This window comes from Perognathus longimembris, chromosome 11 (assembly GCF_023159225.1).
Source record: "Perognathus longimembris pacificus isolate PPM17 chromosome 11, ASM2315922v1, whole genome shotgun sequence".
Classification (NCBI taxonomy): domain Eukaryota; kingdom Metazoa; phylum Chordata; class Mammalia; order Rodentia; family Heteromyidae; genus Perognathus; species Perognathus longimembris.
Window position 1 is genome coordinate 67338370 of NC_063171.1, and position 13771 is coordinate 67352140.

At 41.3% G+C, this 13771-nt stretch overlaps 1 protein-coding gene and 1 non-coding gene across 2 annotated transcripts in view; both read right to left on the reverse strand.

Moving 5' to 3' along the window:
* Smyd3 (SET and MYND domain containing 3) overlaps positions 1 to 13771 on the reverse strand; it is a 442737-nt gene that overhangs the window by 256937 nt on the left and 172029 nt on the right. The gene's annotated exons all lie outside the window — the stretch shown is intronic.
* On the reverse strand, positions 662 to 764 carry LOC125360319. The gene has a single exon (XR_007212709.1). It is a non-coding gene; the product is annotated as a U6 spliceosomal RNA (small nuclear RNA).

Consider the following 13771-nt stretch of genomic DNA (forward strand, 5'->3'; position numbering starts at 1 on the left):
CAAAGACAGTGCCAATCATTTCTGAGCAGTAGACAGAGGAAGAGTTTCCCCCCAGACTCATTAGCACAGGTTTGTACTTAACCAGTCTTTTTTGTTTTTTCCATTTCTTTAATGTTAAGGTCATGTACAGAAGGGTTAAAGGGGTTACAGTTTCATAAGTAAGGCAGTGAGTACATTTCTTATCCAACTTCTTACCTCCTCCCTCATTATCCACCACCTCTCCCCTCCCTAGATCCCTCTCCCCTCCCATGAGTTGTGCAGTTGGTTTACACCATATAGTTTTGTAAGGATTGCTGTTGCATTGGTTTATCTTTTTATCCTTTGTCTCTCGATTTTGATATTTCCTTCCCCAGTTCCAATACACGTATATACAATATCCAGGGAACTAAAACCAGTTACACTGATATCAGGGGTAAAACCATGGGAAAGAAAAACAAAGGGAAAAGGGCATAATTTCACATGGTATGTTGAAAATAACAACAATGATGAACCACTTGTTTCCATAACTTGGAGTTTATTTTGCTTCGCATCATCTTATGTGTTCATATGGACATCGCTATTAAGCTATTGTAATCTTCTTACGCCCAATGAGGGAAATCATATAGTCTATATTTCTTTGGGTCTGGCTCACTTCACTTAGTATGATTTTTTTCCAAGTCCTAAAAATATGGAACACTTCACCAGTTTGCATGTCATCCTTGCACAGGGGCCATGCTAATCTTCTCAGTATCGTTCCAATTTTAGTATATGTGCTACCAAAGCAAGCATTTAACCAGTCTTATAACCCAATTCACATCAACTTTTTGGTCAAAGAAACCTCAGCATAACAATTAACCTTAGGGGCTGGGACTATGGCCTAATGGCAAGAGTGTTTGCCTCATAAACATAAAGCCCTGGGTTCGATTCCCCAGCACCACATATATAGAAAATGGCCATAAGTGGTGCTGTGGCTCAAGTGGTAGAGTGCTAGCCTTGAGCAAAGAGAAGCCAGGGACAGTGCTCAGACCCTGAGTTCAAGGCCCCGGACTGGCAAAAAAAAAAAAAAAAATTAACCTTAGAGAAATTCAGAGACATTAAAGCCTCAGAACAAAAAGCAAACTCACTCTATATAAATATACCTTCAATCCAGACCTCAAAGAAATTCTAAACAGTATGAGCTTACAATTTTAAAGTCAAAAACAAAAGAATGAAACAAAGACCTGCTAGCAAGGTTCAGCCCAAATACCACACAACTGCGCTCAGAAAGCTCAAATTTGGTATAACTAAAACTTAACAGACAATATGTTTGATACATTTAAGGAAATGAGGGACAAACAGTATTAGAAAGACAAGTTAAACAATTAAATATCTCAGCACATAAGCTTTAAGAAATTAAATGTTTGGAAATTAAATTTTAGTAATTAAAATGCTTATTTAATCCTTAAACCAATGGTATCAGTGGAGATTTACTGGTATAGATTTGGAACAGTACAACTCTGATACATGGATAGTTTGGTTCAAGTGTTTACCGTCCCTTTGGAAAACAATTTCAGATATCTGGTGAGGCTGAGATAAGATACTCATAGCCCAGCAATTCCATTACAAGTTATTTACCCTAAGTAAATTGTACATGTTCAACAGTAGATAAATGAAAGCTCACTGCAATGAAGTATGTAATGACTAAAAACAGAAAGCAAACACAGTACATCGTAGAAAACCATACGGCAATGAAGCCAGCTGAGCAGAAGCTGTACACAGCATCATGAATAAATCTTAGAACAGTGAACCAAAATTAGAAAGCAAAAAAAAAAAAAAACAGTCAGTACAACCTGACTTCATTTAGAGGAAAGTGAAAACCTGTAAGACCAAACCAAATACTGATATGATATGTAAAAAGCAAAAGAAATAAAACACAAGCCTCGGGATAAAGCGGTTATTTCACAGGAAGAAAGGAAGAGGGGGGGAAGAGGTAGCAAGCAACCTTGCACTCAGTAGACTAGTTGATCACCGTAGGAGTTTTGTTCAATGTTACTCGTTACTTACATTTACAGTGAAATATTTTTCTATGTGTTCAATGATAACAATTATTTTCACAAAACAAAAAAGAATACTCATGGCTATCTCAGCCCAAAGAATAAGATCTTGGTACTACAGCTGTAAACAGCTTTGTAAAAGGAACAGTAGTAGTATTCAGAAAGGTCATAGCAAAAGGTGTGCTTCAAGGAAACACAGTGGTAAGTAAACAACCAGGCACCTGAGGTAGCCAGCTCTCCATCCCCAGAGCACCAGTAAGTAGTTTATCAAGCTTATCTGTAACACAGGCTCAGCTGAAGCCACAGTGTTAACTGATTTCTCCCTCACCACTTCTGCTTATTCACTTCCAAGTCTCATGGATCTGCAAACACAAGTTTCCACGGCCTTCATGTTATATGATGAAAAGTTTAAATTTCCCAGTATACATGTGAAGAAACTGTTACCTGGGATTCTTTAAGCCAGAAATGTTTCAATTTCTGAAATTTTGCAGACTTTACTGGTTAAGCATCCTTAATCTGAAAACTTAAAATCCAAAGTACTCCAAAATTTGTATCTTTTGATTTTCATGTCAGTACTGGAAAAGTTTCAGAATCCCAAACATTTTGGATTTAAGATGCTCCACCTGCACCCCCCACCACATCTGCAGTAAGACAGGACTTCCATTCTGTCACAGTGTCTCCTCCTAACTCACTGAGGGCTGAATTTGCTGCTGTGACTGTTAGGGGTATCTTGGCTGGCAGCTGAACAGATGGGTAGTTTTTCTCCAGCATGAATATTTGCCAACAATTGGAAGGGTGTAAAACTCAATCTCACAGAAACCCAAACATAACCACAAGGCGTCTAACAAATAATTGAAACATCCATAGTTATAGACGAGAATCTTCACAAAATCTCACTGGGCTCCAAAATCTTGGTATAAAATGGAAATTAATTAAAAGAACACTTTGAGAATGTTAATTAATACTATTGGTAATCGCGATAGATTCACTCATAGTCATCTGATTCCCAGTTCTAAGAAACACACACTAAATGATAGAGTAGACAGAAACATTCACACTACAGAAAATGGATTGAACTCAAAAAGAATAACTGGGCCTCATTAACTGCAGAGTCTTGAGCAAGTGATTATTTTTCAGTTTCTATCTCCTTATTTTTATATGAACACAATAAAACAATTCATAAAGTTCCTTTGAGAATTGCATAAAATACATAAAAAGTTCTTAGCAAGAGTACCTCTCAGAGTAGGTTCTTAATGGTTATAATTAATAAAATCCTTATTAACAAGTAGAAACTTTTATTGCAATCTTTAAAAGGAGTCAAGTTCCTACCTAAAATATTCAGATAAACTACAGACTACAAAGATCCCTAAATGTTCTATAAAGGCACACCACAGCCATCTCATAGACATCATAAAGACATACAGCCAACAAGTCAGGCAGTGCACAAGTTAATTTGAATCTAACACATACATATCTGTCCAATAAAGTTAAATGGGAGATTCCACATCATATAGAGATAATTCTTAACTTTCATTCACAAATTTATACATTCTTCTCTGGAGATTCCAGCTAAGAAGAGCAAAAAACTCACTCCCTCTGCCCATCTCCTCTGATCCTGGGAGGGAAGAGGTCAGAAGTTTCTTCAAGAGTCTCTGGTGGCCAGGGGTGAGGAGCCACCGAGGGCTACAGACATGGCGAGCCACAGGTGAAAGTCGCCATCCTCCCTGGCAACCATGTCACTGCCACGGGTGAGCGGGACACCACCACCACCATAGGTAACATCCTCCCCACAGGCAACTATGCCACCTCAAGTGAGCATCACCACCTCAGGTGACACAGACCAGCTCTCCTCAGATCAATTGTGCAACCTGAATCTCAGGCAGAAACCCCAAGCTGCCACCAGGCTCTGTGGTTAGAGTTTATGGTCCTTGGACCTCCTTCTTGAGGGTGACACACAGCCACTTGGCAGAGTATCATTATCTGCCTGCCCCACTGCTCTGTGGATGTCTGCCAAGTGGATTTGCAGGCTGCGGACAGGCCACCATGGCCCTGCCACTCTTCGTAAGGACACAGTGCTATGGTACTGACAATACACAGAGACCCAACCTGACCTCGTGCCATGAAGTGGGTGAGCTCCACAGCCTCCTTCCTCCTGAGCACCTACGTATCCTGAGACCCACACAGAGGACCCGAACTGTGTGCTTTAAACAGTCCTGTAGGGCACAGAAAGCTCCTGTAATTATAATAAACTGTAATCACTAAACTCTAAAATTTCATCAGGATGAAATTAATCCCATCACAACATTTCGTTTAAGGTGCTTCCAAAATCAGTTCTGACACTATGCTAAAAGAAACTGAAAAATAATCTTCTGGTTTTACAGACTTCTGATCTGCAAGATAAATTAAAATATTATCATTATAAAGCATTCTTTCAAACAGCTTTCACTCAAAGCTTTTCATACAGTGCTAGGAGAGTGACCACAATGAGACCTGACAGGTTTCTCTTCATGGAGCTGAGACTTTGGAATGCTAAATGCAGCGAAAGAGAATCCTATGGTAATGTTATGGGAGCTCTTTTTGAGGTCTTTCTGCGGTCTAGTGTGTGGCTGAGGCCTGCGCATCTAAGCTTCCCAAGAAGAGGAAAGAGCAGTTGCAGTGGATCTATTCTGAAAATTACCTTGGTATGTTAGGGAACAGAAGTCCAGCATGGCCATCACGGTGTGGGGTGGTGACTGTGAGATGACATGGAAGGGTAAGCTAGGACAGGCACACTAGCACTAACATGGGGAATGCGAATTTCTTCTACATAATGGCAGTCGCTGCAAGGTCTAGGGCAAGGTCACTGCGTTTGCTGCCTGAAAAAAAAAAAATGCCAGAGGAGGAGGAAAGGAAGAAAGAAGGAAGGAAGACAGAAGCATTACTATCTCAGGGAAGATGATTCTACTTTGGATGGTGGTAGGCATAAAAAGGGCAAAGGTTGTAGATCTCAGACACATTTTGGAGGAAAAGATAGAAAGAGAAACAGAAAAATGGAGAGGGGAATTGGGAAACCAAGATATCTCCTCTGTGCTCTTAAGTTAGAGAAGCTTTTCAAATAGAAATATATATGTATATATGTATGTATGTATACATATATATACATACATATATACATGAAACACAAATCTGGAGTTCAGAAGAGAAAATGGGTTTGGAGACATTCTTAAGTACATTAGTATAAAAAGGTATTTTAAAGTCACAGAATTAAGGGAGAATCATTTAAGCAGAAAGCTTAATTAGAAAAAAAAATTAAAGCCAGGGATTGAGTTCTTTGGGATTTCAGTATTTAATTAAGAGTTGGACAGTGAAATCAATTAATTATTTATACTTTATCCATTATCCATTTTGTTATCCTATTCAAATAATCCTGCTGAAATCTTGTTCTAAAAATCATCTTTGCTGAGCAAACTAGGGGAATATTCATACAACTCATACAAATCTAGCCATGATGCTTTTCCTTCAAAACCACGAACTTTAAAGATGGATTAGAGTGAGTCAATTATAGTCTGTTTTCATAAATATGTGCAAATTAGTAGGATTTCAATATTACAATGAAAGACATACCTCATGGGGCAGAATAAGATTCAAGATTCTCCTGGAAATGGCACTACTCAGGAGGCTGAGATCTGAGGATCATGGTTTGAAGCCAGCCCAAGCAGAAAAGTCCCCACGAGAGACTCTTATCTCCAATTAATAAGGAGGATAAGGACGGAAGAAAGGGAGGGAGGGAGGGAGGGAGGGAGGGAGGGAGGGAGGGAGGGAGGGAGGGAGGGAGGGGAGGGGAGGGGAGGGGAGGGAAAGGCAAGAGAGAAAGATTCTCCTGTAATAAAAATGGAGCCATTTCATAGCTAACATAATTCCCTAAATATTTCTTTTTTTAACTTATTTATTAAATTTTGTTGACAAGGTGTTGTGCAAAAGGGGTGCAGTTACATAATAGGGCAGTGTGTACATTTCTTGTGATATCTTACACCCTCATTTTTCTTTCCCTTCCCTACATCAGGTAGGCATATATACAATACACAGTGTTCCAAAAACATATACAGTAGCCACGTGGCATACGCCAAAGGAAATTCACCTAGAACTTTCAATATAACGTCAACAATAGAGTTTGCTCATCCTTGGTCTTATACATACATAGCTTTTGAGCTATTGTGATCCACTGAGAGGTCTATTTTAGACCTTTATATGTTTAGTAGTTGTTTGGTTTTAGTTACATAATGTAAGGTTGCTGACCCAAACCTGTGGGAAATACCATTTGACAAGAACTTTTTGTCTCTACTGTCCCCCCTCCCCCCACCTTAACAGTCATATATCAAGGAGATCATGCCCCTTTGTTTTCTGTGTTATAGGCTTGTCTCACTAAACATTATTTGTTCAAGTTCTGACCATTTCCCTGCAAATACCAATATTTCATCATTTCTAATCGCTATGTAGTATTCCACTGTGTATAGGTACCACATTTTTTGGATCCATTCATCTGTAGAGGGGCATCTGGGTTGTTTCCATATTTTGGCTATTGTGAATTGTGCCGCAATAAACATGGAAGTGCAGATGTCTTTCTGATATCCTGAGACCTGTTGTTCAGGATAGATGCCTAGGAGTGGTATGGCTGGGTCATAGGGTATGTCTATGGAAGCAGTCTATAGTAATTTTCCAGAATAAATTTCCATAGTATACTTACTTTCTGTTTTTTACTCTCTGTAGCTCCCAATCTAGTCTAGAAAGTTTCCTCTAACCTAATATGAGCCCCTATAAGCTGCTGTATTACTCCAAAGTAGAATTTCTATCTAGGTAAGTGGTCTTGACACTGTCCTGACAGAGAAAGAAGAGCAACTAAATGAGTTTCTGTTAGCAGCAGCAGCAGCAGACTGATACAGCTCTTAACTGTGTTAAGTACATTTCACAGCCGTGCCATTCACTTGTCAGAAGACTTTCATTTCTATTATGTACCTTTTGTAAGCGATACAAATCTTTTTTTATTCCACAAAGAAGAGTTAATGAGAAGGTCATGTACTACATATTTATTTAATCTACATAAGTATTCAGTTAACGGTAGGTTCTAATCTTTGTTCAGATCCCATCTTTTAGTGCTGATTATATATCTTCTTGGCCTACTAAAGGCTTCCTCACGTTTGGCTGTTAACGCTGGACTCCATATGTATCATCATCTGCAACTATAGGTAAAAAATCTTTTGCTACACCCTCTTTCAGCCATGGGTTACTTACAGTGTGACAAGGGGTGCAGAGCGTTATATACCGCTTTAATAACTTTATTTGAATACATGCGCTAGTGTAATACAAACCTCTGGGCGGACTGTGTACGTACTCTAGAAAGACAACACGGGTTAACTCCTTTGTGTCTGGCAGCTGACTCCCGGCCTGACCTCACTGCCCCCCACCCTGGCTTCCTCGCGTGGGGTCCTATCAATGGATGCGATCGTGACCCGGTCTACTTTGGGGCTATTTTTTTTTGTTTTGTTTCTCTTTCGGAATTTGTTTTGTTTTAGAAAATGGGGGTGGCTGCACGGGGGGGGGGGGGGGAGAACAGAAACTTCCACTCCTCTCCCCCACCCCCCAAATGTGGGACACAGCCCCCCCCCCCCCAGGAATGGACCCGGGTGCCCCGCCCAACGAGCTTTTGTTTTCGCAAAAAGCCCCATTTTGCAAACGCAGAAAGAGACAAAGAGGGTGCACCGGATTCCTGTTTTGCCCTCCTTTTTCTCCCTTTCTCTTTCTTTCTCTCCCCCTCCGCCCCGGCCACTTTCGGCCGGTGAGCGGCCCTCGCGCAGGGGCGGGGGTAGCGCCGCCGGGGCTGGGCGCCCGCAGCGCTGCGGTTCAGCGGCCCCCGCGGCCGAGCGCGCAGGGCCGGGCCGGGTGACGGCGCTGGGAGCCGCACTGCTTGGCCCGCGTGGAGCGTGGGGGGCTCTCCCCGCGGCTCCTGGCCCGCACCCCCCACGGCCCCAAGTTCTTACTACGTGCAGCACTTTCTACGGCGACCTTGGTGGTAACTGGCACGTTCACAGCCTCTGTTTCTCTTCTGTCCTTCGTGCATGAGGCTCTCAGACAAACGGAGAAAGCGCTTTCCAGGCCTTACCAGATTCTAGGAAAGAGCTAAAATCCACTATCTACAGTCAGTATTTCCTCTGCAAGAAATAAGACCTTTCTTCTACGTGTGTTTATTACTTTGGGTATTTCCACTGCTCTTAAAAAAAAGTTCCTCACATGGACGGGGAATATGGCCTAGTGGTAGAGCGCTTGCCTCGTATACACGAAGCCCTGGGTTCGATTCCCCAGCACCACATATATAGAAAATGGCCAGAGGTGGCGCTGTGGCTCACGTGGCAGAGTGCTAGCCTTGAGCAAAAAGAAGCCAGGGACAGTGCTCAGGCCCTGAGTCCAAGGCCCAGGACTGGCAAAAGAAAGAAAAAGTTCCTAACATCCTTGGGTGGGCACACGGACACGCCTAGAAGATTCCTAGAGGTCATAATGTAGGCGGAGTACGCTGAGGTCAGAAGGACATGTGACCACATACTTTCTCACCAACAGACAAACAGATAAACATGTTAAACTTTTCAGGAAACGACACATTACGAGAATTATGGTGGCCATAAGCCACATATAGCTGACAAGCACTCTAATGCTACTAGAGCAACTGGAAAAATAAATTCAAATCAGACTTTATCTTAATTTACATTTAATATGGACAGTGGGCATGGATCTAGGCATGTATGCAACAGATATTTATTATGACAGTACCTTTCATACTCCGATTCTTAAATCTGACAGAACTACATTTCACATCGGGTATATTTTCACCTAAGTATTTCAATCCAGCAAAGTCTCTGACCAGTTTATTTTCTTCATGAGGATGTCCCAAATGATGAACTGAACAGCCTCAAAGTCTCAGAGTTCTCTTCCCAGTGAGTTTCTTGGTGGTTGCTAAGCATGATTCGTGATGTGCTCAGATTTGGTCATCACTACTAGCAACAGTCTTTCAGTCATCCTTCCACTTCCCTCATCCCAGAAGCACCACAAGTGGTGTGTTTGGCCTGAGGCTGTAGCTCCATGGAACAGCACTTGCATATGCAAGGTTTTGGATTTCACCTCCAGCAGCACAAAAGCAAACAAGGGAGGAAGAGGCGTATTTTCTCTCCTGATCCATGCCTCCGTGATATGGCTGTGGACATGTGCAAGGCATCATGAAGATGTCAGGAGAGCTGCTTCTGCAGCCATGGAAAGAGTGTGTAAGAAAATCCCTGCCCCCACAAAATGCTGCTGGGCCATTTTTACAGTGTTCCACAGAGTATCTCTGAACTCCACATCAAAAATCTTTGGTTGTTATTAAAATGTACACACACACATTCAGTTTCCTTCCTCCCCTCCATCCCTCCCTCCTTCCCTCTCTCTCTCTCTCTCTCTCTCTCTCACACACACACATACACACACACACACACACACACTGGTATACAGAAAAAAGAAAGTATCGGTTTAAAATACAAGGGGAAAAAATCAAAACAAGATCCCGAGATGTTTCAGAATTTCCCAGAGATAATATCCCATGCACCTCACAACAGCCTTTGTCATCTGGGACTCCAGTTGCTCATCAGATACGGCACTTGACACACAAGGCCTGGCATGAATGACAATTGCTGCTTGAGTACAAATCTGTGCCTATTACACACGGGATCCAATACCAGGCAACTTGCCACAGCAAATCAAAGCTTCCAAAAGGAAAAATAAACCCAAAGATCAAATGAAAAGGGAAAGAGTGACATTAAAATACCTATACCCTGGTTGATTTTTTTCCTTGGGAGCACTGAGTAGATTTTATTAACTTTAACCTAATTTTGCTATGGCAACAGTCTCATGGTTCAGTTCATATTCCAGGAGAGATACAGTATTAGCTCTTCTGCTCCAGCCCTTTGATCCTCTCAGACACTGATTTTAAAGCCACAGTTCTTACACCAGTGAGAATATGGGTGTCCATGTAAACACGCAAAAACAAACACACACAGACTTACTGAGACTCATAAATGATTTCAGTATCAATATTTATTATAAATCCAATGCATGTGTCTTCTATTGGAAGCTCTTTTGTGACATGAAGCTTACTCAGTGCTTAGCAGGTTAATGAATGAAATGGATCACTGGACTGAGAATAAAAATCACTATTAAAACAGAGAGAAAGAAGGAAATGCCAAGAGAATTAGGTAGTACATAATACTGTAAGCACTCAGAATTCTCAACAGTAAAATAGAGCCTTGTAGTCCCTGCGTTTTCATTAGTTTTCTAGTAGCAGTGGATGCAGAGTGAATTACAATGAAGGAGAAAGGGATGGCGGCTTCCTTAAAGTGTACACACTGAATGGGGACAAGCTCTCCTCCCTCACACTGCAACTGACTGTCCTCTCCACAACACTACAGATTGGAAAGTTTAGTATCCTGACCCTCCTCATGCAATAGAACAGTGCACTTACTCCAATGGTAAGAGATGCTCTATAGCTGAGAACACAATAAGCCATGAATGTGAATTTTAAAATGTAGAATGCATACACCCATTGAAACTTAAGTCTTTATAACCACACCATTTGAATCTAGAATCAAATTATACAGAAAGAAAAGTAACATAAAGGGCTGGGAATATGGCCTAGTGGCAAGAGTGCTTGCCTTGTATACATGAAGCCCTGGGTTCGATTCCCCAGCACCACATATATAGAAAATGGCCAGATGTGGCGCTGTGGCTCAAGTGGTGGAGTGCTAGCCTTGAGCAAAAAGAAGCCAGGGACAGTGCTCAGACCCTGAGGCTCCAGGGATGGCAAAAAAAAAAAAAAAAAAGGCCTGAACCTGAAAGTTCAGACCTAGAAAAGTAACATAAAGAGTGGCATACACACTTACAAAGAAAAACTTGTTATTACCTATGAAGACATTTCACTTCAAAAGATGAAGGCAGAGGGTGGGCACAGAAGCACAAAGTGAATCATTAACCACATCTTACAGCACACATGCAAGTTTTTCTTTGCCTTAAATTTCCACTCTCCTGGTACCAACAATAGTAGGTCTTTTGAACAACTTACTTAGAGAAAAAACACACATAAGCATCTCATTATCTCATTAATAATTTTCTCTGAAGCATAAAGTTGAAGCAGAAGATGTACAATCATAATAGAAAACACGAGACTTAGCCATGCTTTCTTTACCCATTTTAACTGGAAAGTATTTGAGTCCTATGCTAGCTTCTGCCCTAATCATTCTACATTTCACCACTTCACCAACATTGAAGAAGTAACCTCAATTTCTCCTAGAACGTGAGTAACACATTGCCTTCCAGGCAAACAATGAGGTCCTACTCGTATTTAATAGTGTACAGACTGAAGAGAATGCAAACTGGTAACAAAACACAATCCTGATCCTTATGATCTGGTACTTAGGATCTGATGAGGAAGACACCACCACCAAGGAATCACAACATAATCAGCCAAATCTCCAAACTGGAGATCTACTTAATTGTATATGTGTGTGTGCATGCCTCATGGTCTGTAAAATCATGCTGCATGGGTGCTTGTAAGGTGCAATGCTGAAAACTTGTACAATATTCTAAGCAGAGCCTTTTTAAAAAATAACATGAGCACCATAAGAAGGAGCATCATGCCAGCACTCTTTTCCAGGAATTGTTATGCTCTCTTGTCAACCTTTACTAAAACCTTAGATATTTTAAATTTGGAACATCACACTGGTAAACTAAATATATTTCTCAATATTTTTTTGCCAGTCTTGGGGCTTGAACTCAGAGCCTGACACTGTACCTGACTTCCTTTTGCTCAAAGCTAGCATTCTACCACTGAGCCACAGAGCCACTTCCGGCTTTTTCTGTTTATGTGGTTCTGAGGAATTTGAACCCAGGGCTTCATACATGCTGGGCAAGCACTCTACTTGGCTAAGCCACACTCCCAGCCCCATCACAATAATTTTATAGGCAATTTTATGGACAGGCACAGTGGCTCCAGCCTGTAATTTGAACTACTTGGGAGGCTGAGATCCAGAGATTCATGGTTCCAGGCCACATTGGGCAAAAACTTAAGGAGATTCTACTGCAGCAACCACAAGAAGCTGTGGATAACCGTGTATAGCTGTTATTCCCAGTTATATGGGAAGTAAAAATAGGAGGAGTCGAGTTCAGGCCAGCCCAGACACAAATGCAAGGCCCTATTTGAGAAATGCAAAAAGCAAAAAGCAAAAAGCGCTACAAATTTGGCTCAAGTGGCAGAGTCCCTGTCTAGGAAGCACAAAGCCCTGAACAAAAGAGTGTTAAATTCAAAAATGCTGACATATATATATATACATACACATCACAGAAAAGAATGAGGCTTTTTCACTATTGAATACGGGGGGGGGGGGAACAACCTTTTCTCTCGATTCATGTGGTTAAAACTTTATAAACAGGATTAATGCATGCAAGTCAGCAACAGAAAACATGAGTGGTATCCACTATAAGCACCTAGTATGGTGTTCTTAAATGCCCTCTTATTAAAGGCATGATAGTTTTAAAGCTACCCATGAAAGAGACCACAGCTAATTCAACTTGATGGTGCAAGACACTCTGCTGGTCTGTTAAGACAGATTTAAAGCATGCACCAGGGAGCACATCCTCTGCATAAATAATCACAATTCTGTTGATTTCATATTTTCAGTACCATAAAGAAGGATGTGAAGCACTCCTGTTATGGCTCTCACTGGACTTTCCACAGTGCTTTCTGTTGCCTACTATAAACATTTAAGTGCATCTTCTTTCACTGTCTAGTTATCACAGTTTTCTATCTGGGCAATGTGTCCATTCTAATGTGTGTGAACTGGCTTGTATGAACCCCATCTCAAAATTACTCGTGAAACATTCTACACACATACAAAAGTGATAACTCAATGAATTTCAAAATGCTGGAGTTTCCATTTTAATTCTGCTGTGGAGACAGGCAGCACATTCATCTCTGTGAAGTGCCCTGCCTTTCAGGTATCATTAATGTGTGACATTTTCATCACTTCTGCTATGGTCAAACAAACCAGGAATCTAGATTCTGTTAAATTCCAGGAAGAATTCAGCAGGCTCTCCTATTTCTTGCTCATTTTAGTTTTTTTCTCTGCACAAAATGAAGTTTTAAAATAAGTACAGAATGGGGGGAAATATATCAAATTGAGCATGCTAGAATATACAAGTTGTACAGAGATGGGAAATCAGGAGCACTTACATCAAAGCTGCATGCCGGAGAATAAAAGCTAGCCACAAATTTGACCTCTAAGGAATTCCTCTGGCCCTGTCAACCTAGCCAGCACTGGTACCTACGGATTTCACCATGACGTCTCTTGGTGAGCGTGCCATGATGAGGAAATATTTTTGGCTGCAGTGGAAGCAGAGTGAAGGCACATGGCGAAGGCCACTGCTAGAAGGAAAGGCGAGGTAAGGCCCTGAACAGTGCCAAAGTGAGCAACTACATTCCAAGGGCATCAGCCATCTCTGGGTGTATGACATTAACATCAGAGGGCTCCAAGGACAAAGAGGCTTTGGGTTTTGCTAAGTTACAGCATGTATCTTGACTCAAAGAAAAACCTTCTATCTCTTTTTCACCCAAATTCTAGCATGCCAGACTAAAACAACATAACACTGGACAATGCCAATGATCCCATACTGTGTGACAGATATATCCAAACTCTTTTTTTAGTATTAAT